Consider the following 8346-nt stretch of genomic DNA (forward strand, 5'->3'; position numbering starts at 1 on the left):
ATAGCATGGAGCAATCAAAAATTATAGATACGTTGAAGGCGTATCAAGCATCCCCAAGCTTAATTCCTGCTCGTCCTCGAGTAGGTAAATGATAAAAAACATAATTTTTTATGCGGAGTGCTACTTGGCATAATTTTAATGCAATTCTTCTTAATTGTGGTATGAATATTCAGATCCGAAAGATTCAAGACAAAAGTTCATATTGACATAAAAATAATAATACCTCAAGCATACTAACTAAGCAATTATGTCTTCTCAAAATAACATGGCCAAAGAAAGTTCATCCCTACAAAATCATATAGTTTAGTCATGCTCCATTTTCGTCACACAAGAATGCTCTCATCATGCACAACCCCGATGACAAGCCAAGCAATTGTTTCATACTTTAGTAATTTCAAACCTATAAACTTTCACGCAATATATGAGTGCGAGCCATGGACATAGCACTATGGGTGGAATAGAACATTATGAGGGGGTTATGTGGAGAAGACAAAAAGGAGAAACTCTCACATCAACGAGGCTAATCAATGGGCTATGGAGATGCCCACCGATTGATGTTAATGCAAGGAGTAGGGATTGCCATGCAACGGATGCACTTAGAGCTATAAATGTATGAAAGCTCAATAAAATAAACTAAGTGAGTGTGCATCCAACTTGCTTGCTCACGAAGACCTAGGGCACTTGAGGAGGCCCATTGTTGGAATATACAAGCCAAGTTCTATAATGAAAATTCCCACTAGTATATTGATGTCTACTACACAACCTTCTTCTTGTAGACGTTGTTGGGCCTCCAAGTGCAGAGGTTTGTCGGACAGTAGCAAATTTCCCTCAAGTGGATGACCTAAGGTTTATCAATCCGTAGGAGACGTAGGATGAAGATGGTCTCTCTCAAGCAACCCTGCAACCAAATAACAAAGAGTATCTTGTGTCCCCAACACACAAAATACAATGGTAAATTGTATAGGTGCACTAGTTCGGCGAAGAGATGGTGATACAAGTGGTATATGGATAGTAGATAAAGGTTTTTGTAATCTGAAATTATAAAAACAGCAAGGTAACTAATGTTAAAAGTGAGCATAAACGGTATTGCAATGATAGGTAACAAGGCCTAGGGTTCATACTTTCACTAGTGCAAGTTCTCTCAACAATAATAACATAATTGGATCACATAACTATCCCTCAACATGCAACAAAGAGTCACTCCAAAGTCACTAATAGCGGAGAACGAACGAAGAGATTATGGTAGGCTACGAAACCACCTCAAAGTTATTCTTTCCAATCAATCCGTTGGGCTATTCCTATAAGTGTCACAAACAGCCCTAGAGTTCGTACTAGAATAACACCTTAAGACACAAATCAACCAAAACCCTAATGTCACCTAGATACTCCAATGTCACCTCAAGTATCCGTGGGTACGATTATACGATATGCATCACACAATCTCAGATTCATCTATTCAACCAACACAAAGGACCTCAAAGAGTGCCCCAAAGTTTCTATCGGAGAATCACGACGAAAACTTGTGCCAACCCCTATGCATAGGTTCATGGGCGGAACCCGCAAGTTGGTCACCAAAACATACATCAAGTGAATCACGTGGTATCCCATTGTCACCACAGATACGCACGGCAAGACATACATCAAGTGTTCTCAAATCTTTAAAGACTCAATCCGATAAGATAACTTCAAAGGGGAAACTCAATCCATTACAACAGAGTAGAGGGGGAAGAAACATCATGGGATCCAAATATAATAGCAAAGCTCACGATACATCAACATAATATCACCTCAAGAACACGAGAGGGAGAGAGATGAAACACATAGATACTGGTACATACCCTCAGCCCCGAGGGAGAACTACTCCCTCCTCATCATGGAGAGAATCGAGATGATGAAGATGGCCACCGAAGAGGGATTCCCCCTCCGGCAGGGTGCCAAAACGGGTCTAGATTGGCTTTTGGTGGCTACGGAGGCTTCTGGCGGCGGAACTCCCGATCTATTGTGCTCTCCGATGTTTTTAGGGTATATGGAGATATATAGGCGGAAGAAGTACGTCAGGGGGCCACGAGGGGCCCATGAGGGTGGAAGGCGCGCCCAGAGGGGGTGGGCGCGCCCCCTGCCTCGTGGCCTCCTCGTAGGTCCCCGAATGTGCACTCCAAGTCTTCTGGGCTTCTTCTGATCCGAAAATAAGTTCTGTGAAGTTTCAGGTCAATTGGACTCCGTTTGATTTTCCTTTTCTGCGATACTCTAAAACAAGGTAAAACAGAAACTGGCACTGGGCTCTAGGTTAATTGGTTAGTCCCAAAAATCATATAAATGCATATAAAACATCCAAGGTTGATAATATAATAGCATGGAAAAATCAAAAATTATACAAACGGTGGAGACATATCAGCATCCCCAAGCTTAATTCATGCTCGTCCTCGAGTAGGTAAATGATAAAAACGGGATTTTGATGTGGAATGCTACCTAACATATTCATCATGTATTTCCCTTTACTGTAGCAAGAATATTCAGATCCATAAGACTCAAGACAAAAGTTTAATATTGACATAAAAATAATAATACTTCAAGCATACTAACTAAGCAATCATGTCTTCTCAAAATAGCATTGCCAAAGAAAGCTATCCCTACAAAATCATATAGTCTGGCTATGCTCCATCTTCACCACATGACATATTTAAATCATGCACAACCCCGATGACAAGCCAAGCAATTGTTTCATACTTTTGGTGTTCTCAAACTTTTTCAATCTTCACACAATACATGAGCGTGAGCCATGGACATAACACTATAGGTGGAATAGAATGGTGGTTGTGGAGAAGACAAAAAGGAGAAGACAATCTCACATCAACTAGGAGTATCAATGGGCTATGGAGATGCCCATCAATAGATATCAATGTGAGTGAGTAGGGATTGCCATGCAATGGATGCACTAGAGCTATAAGTGTATGAAAGCTCAACAAAAGAAACTAGTGGGTGTGCATCCAACTCGCTTGCTCACGAAGACCTAGGGCATTTTAAGGAAGCCCATCATTGGAATATACAAGCCAAGTTCTATAATGAAAGATTCCCACTATTAAATGAAAGTGACAACATAGGAGACTCTCTATCATGAAGATCATGTTGCTACTTTGAAGCACAATTGTGGTAGAAGGATAGTAGCATTGCCCCTTCTCTCTTTTTCTCTCATTTTTTATTTTTTTATTTGGGCCTTTTTCTTTTTTTATGGCCTCTTTTTTTCTTTTTTTATTTGGGCTTCTTTGGCCTCTTTTATTTATTTATTTCGTCCGAAGCCTCATCCCGACTTGTGGGGGAATCATGGTCTCCATCATCCTTTCCTCACTGGGACAATGCTCTAATAATGATGATCATCACACTTTTATTTACTTACAACTCAATAATTACAACTCGATACTTAGAACAAGATATGACTCTATATGAATGCCTCCGGCGGTGTACTGGGATGTGCAATGACTCATGAGTGACAAGTATGAAAGTTTTATGAATGGTGGCTTTGCCACAAATACAATGTCAACTACATGATCATGCAAGCAATATGACAATGGTGGAGCGTGTCATAATAACGGAACGGTGGAAAGTTGCATGGCAATATATCTCGGAATGGCTATGGAAATGCCATAATATGTAGGTATGGTGGCTGTTTTTAGGAAGGTATATGGTGGGTTTATGGTACCGGTGAAAGTTGTGCGGTACTAGAGAGGCTAGCAATGGTGGAAGGGTGAGAGTGCGTATAATCCATGGACTGAACATTAGTCATAAAGAACTCACATACTTATTGCAAAAATCTATTAGTTATCGAAACAAAGTACTACGTGCATGCTCCTAGGGGATAGATTGGTAGGAAAAGACCATCGCTCGTCCCCGACCGCCACTCATAAGGAAGACAATCAATAAATAAATCATGCTCCGACTTCATCACATAACGGTTCACCATACGTGCATGCTACGGGAATCACAAAATTTAACACAAGTATCTCTCAAATTCACAACTACACAACTAGCATGACTCTAATATTACCATCCTCATATCTCAAAACAATCATCAAGTATCAAACTTCTCATAGTATTCAATGCACTTTATATGAAAGTTTCTATTATATCCCTCTTGGATGCCCATCATATTAGGACTAAATTCATAACCAAAGAAAATTATCATGTTGTTTAGGACTCTAAAAATAATGTAAGTGAAGCATGAGAGTTCATATATTTCTATAAAATAAAACCACCACTATGCTCTAAAAAGATATAAGTGAAGCACTAGAGAAAATGACAAACTACTCCGAAAGATATAAGTGAAGATCAATGAGTAGTCGAATAATTATGCAACTATATGAAGACTCTCTAACATTTAATAATTTCATATCTTGATACTTTATTCAAACAGCAAGCAAAACAAAATAAAATGACATCTAAGAATAGCAAACATCAAGTGAAGAAGCAAAAACTTAGGATCAACCGATACTAACCGATAGTTGTTGAAGAAGAAAGGTGGGATGCCAACCGGGGCATCCCCAAGCTTAGACGCTTGAGAATTCTTGAAATATTATCTTGGGGTGCCTTGGTCATGCCCAAGCTTGAGATTTTGTGTCTCCTTAATTCCTCTCATATCATGGTCTCCCTAAATCTCACAAGCTTCATCCACACAAAACTCAACAAGGACTCGTGAGATAAGTTAGTATAAACCATTGCAAAAACCTTATCATACTATACTGTAGCAAATCACTAAAATTATCATTCAACATTGCATACTAAATGCCTATGCATATTTAATAGTCCTATATTCAAATAAAATCATTAAAGAAGCAAACATATGCAAACAATGCAAACATAACAGCAATCTGCCTAAACAGGACAGTCTGTAAAGAATGCAGAAACATATATACTTCCCTAGATCCAAAAATTATGAATGACAATTCCCACTGTAGTAAATTTATCAGATCTTAATATGCAAAAGGTTTCAACATTTTATCACATTCTTACTTTTCTAGGGAATTATTGCAACAGCGGTAAACTTTCTGTTTTCAAACAGCAACATGTGGACTTGTAAAATAGGCATAGTAAAGGCTATCAATGCCACTTTTATTGAAATAAAAGATGCAAAACATTTTTCTAAATGACAGCAAGCAAATTCTAAAAAAATAAATTGACGCTCCAAGCAAAACACATATCATGTGGTAAATAAAAATATAGCTCCAAGTAAAGTTACCGATGAACGAAGACGAAAGAGGGGATGCCTTCCGGGGCATCCCCAAGCTTAGGCTTTTGGTTGTCTTTGAATATTACCTTGGGGTGCCTTGGGCATCCCCAAGCTTAGGCTCTTGCCACTCCTTATTCCATAGTCCATCGAATCTTTGCCCAAAACTTGAAAACTTGACAACACAAAACTTAAAGTAGAGAATCTCGTGAGCTCCGTTAGCGAAAGAAAACAAAACACCACTTCAAGGTACTGTAATGAACTCATTATTTATTTACATTGGTGTTAAACCTACTGTATTCCAACTTCTCTATGGTTTATAAACTATTTTACTAGCCATAGATTCATCAAAATAAGCAAACAACACACGAAAAACAGAATCTTTCAAAAACAGAACAGTCTGTAGTAATCTGTGGCTAATGCAACATATGGAACCCCAAAAATTCTAAAATAAATTGCTGGACGTGAGGAATTTATCTATTAATCATATTAAAAAAGAATTAACTAAATATCACTCTTCAATAAAAAAAATGGCAGCAATTCTCGTGAGCGCTAAAGTTTCTGTTTTTTACAGCATGATCGCAAAGACTTTCCCCAAGTCTTCCCAAAGGTTCTACTAGGCACAAACACTAATTAAAAGCATAAAACCACATATAAACAGAGTCTAGATGAATTATTTATTAATAAACAGGAACAAAAAGCAAGGAACAATAATAAAATTGGGTTGCCTCCCAACAAGCGATATCGTTTAACGCCCCTAACTAGGCATGATGATTTCAATGATGCTCACATAAAAGATAAGAATTGAAACATAAAGAGAGCATCATGAAGAATATGACTAGCACATTTAAGTCTAACCCACTTCCTATGCATAGGGATTTTGTGAGCAAACAACTTGTGGGAACAATAATCAACTAGCATAGGAGGGCAAAACAAGCATAACTTCAAAATTTTAAGCACATAGAGAGGAAACTTGATATTATTGCAACTCCTACAAGCATATATTCCTCCCTCATAATAATTTTCAGTAGCATCATGAATGAATTCAACAATATAACCAGCACCTAAAGCATTCTTTTCATGATCTACAAGCATAGAAAATTTACTAGTCTCCACATAAGCAAGATTCTTCTCATGAATAATAGTGGGAGCAAACTCAACAAGATAATTATCATGTGAGGCATAATCCAATTGAAAACCAAAATCATGATGACAAGTTTCATGGATATCATTATTCTTTATAGCATACAAGTCATCAAATAATCATCATAGATAGCAAATTTGTTCTCATAATCAATTGGAACCTCTTCCGGAATAGTGGATTCATCACAAAACAAAGTCATGACCTCTCCAAATCCACTTTCATCAATATAATCATCATAAATAGGAAGCATACTTTCATCATAATAAATTTTCTCATCAAAACTTGGGGGACAAAAAATATCATCTTTATCAAACATAGCTTCCCCAAGCTTGTGGCTTTGCATATCATTAGCATCATGGATATTCAAGGAATTTATACTAACAACATTGCAATCATGTTCATCATTCAAATATTTAGTGCCAAATATTCTAATGCATTCTTCTTCTAGCACTCGAGCACAATTATCGGAATCCTTATTCTCACGATAGATATTAAAAATATAAAGCGTATGAGGCAAACTTAATTCCATTTTTTTAATTTTCTTTTATAAACTAAACTAGTGATAAAACAAGAAACTAAAAGACTCGATTGCAAGATCTAAAGATATACCTTCAAGCACTCACCTCCCCGGCAATGGCGCCAAAAAAGAGCTTCATGTCTACTACACAACCTTCTTCTTGTAGATGTTGTTGGGCCTCCAAGTGCAGAGGTTTGTCGGACAGTAGCAAATTTCCCTCAAGTGGACGACCTAAGGTTTATCAATCCGTAGGAGGCGTAGGATGAAGATGGTCTCTCTCAAGCAACCCTGCAACCAAATAACAAAGAGTCTCTTGTGTCCCCAACACACCCAATACAATGGTAAATTGTATAGGTGCACTAGTTCGGCGAAGAGATGGTGATACAAGTGGTATATGGATAGTAGATAAAGGTTTTTGTAATCTGAAATTATAAAAACAGCAAGGTAACTAATGGTAAAAGTGAGCATAAACGGTATTGCAATGATAGGAAACAAGGCCTAGGGTTCATACTTTCACTAGTGCAAGTTCTCTCAACAATAATAACATAATTGGATCACATAACTACCCCTCAACATGCAACAAAGAGTCACTCCAAAGTCAGTAATAGCGGAGAACGAACGAAGAGATTATGGTAGGGTACGAAACCACCTCAAAGTTATTCTTTCCAATCAATTCATTGGGCTGTTCCTATAAGTGTCACAAACAGCCCTAGAGTCAGTACTAGAATAACACCTTAAGACACAAATCAACCAAAACCCTAATGTCACATAGATACTCCAATGTCACCTCAAGTATCCGTGGGTATGATTATACGATATGCATCACACAATCTTAGATTCATCTATTCAACCATCACAAAGGACCTCAAAGAGTGCCCCAAAGTTTCTACCGGAGAATCACGACGAAAACGTGTGCCAACCCCTATGCATAGGTTCATGGGCGGAACCTGCAAGTTGGTCACCAAAACATACATCAAGTGAATCACGTGGTATCCCATTGTCACCACAGATACGCACGGCAAGACATACATCAAGTGTTCTCAAATCTTTAAAGACTCAATCCGATAAGATAACTTCAAAGGGGAAACTCAATCCATTACAACAGAGTAGAGGGGGAAGAAACATCATAGGATCCAAATATAATAGCAAAGCTCACGATACATCAAGATCGTATCACCTCGAGAACACGAGAGAGAGAGAGAGAGAGAGAGATCAAACACATAGCTACTGGTACATACCCTCAGCCCCGAGGGAGAACTACTCCCTCCTCGTCATGGAGAGCACTGGGATGATGAAGATGGCCACCGGAGAGGGATTCCCCCTCCGGCAGGGTGCCGAAACGAGTCTGGATTGGCTTTCGGTGGCTATGGAGGCTTCTGGCGGCGAAACTCCTGATCTATTGTGCTCCCCGATGTGTTTAGGGTATATGGAGATATATAGGCGGAAGAACTACGTCAGGGGGGCCAC

The sequence above is a fragment of the Triticum aestivum genome, chromosome 5A, assembly GCF_018294505.1.
Source record: "Triticum aestivum cultivar Chinese Spring chromosome 5A, IWGSC CS RefSeq v2.1, whole genome shotgun sequence".
In the NCBI taxonomy this organism is placed as follows: domain Eukaryota; kingdom Viridiplantae; phylum Streptophyta; class Magnoliopsida; order Poales; family Poaceae; genus Triticum; species Triticum aestivum.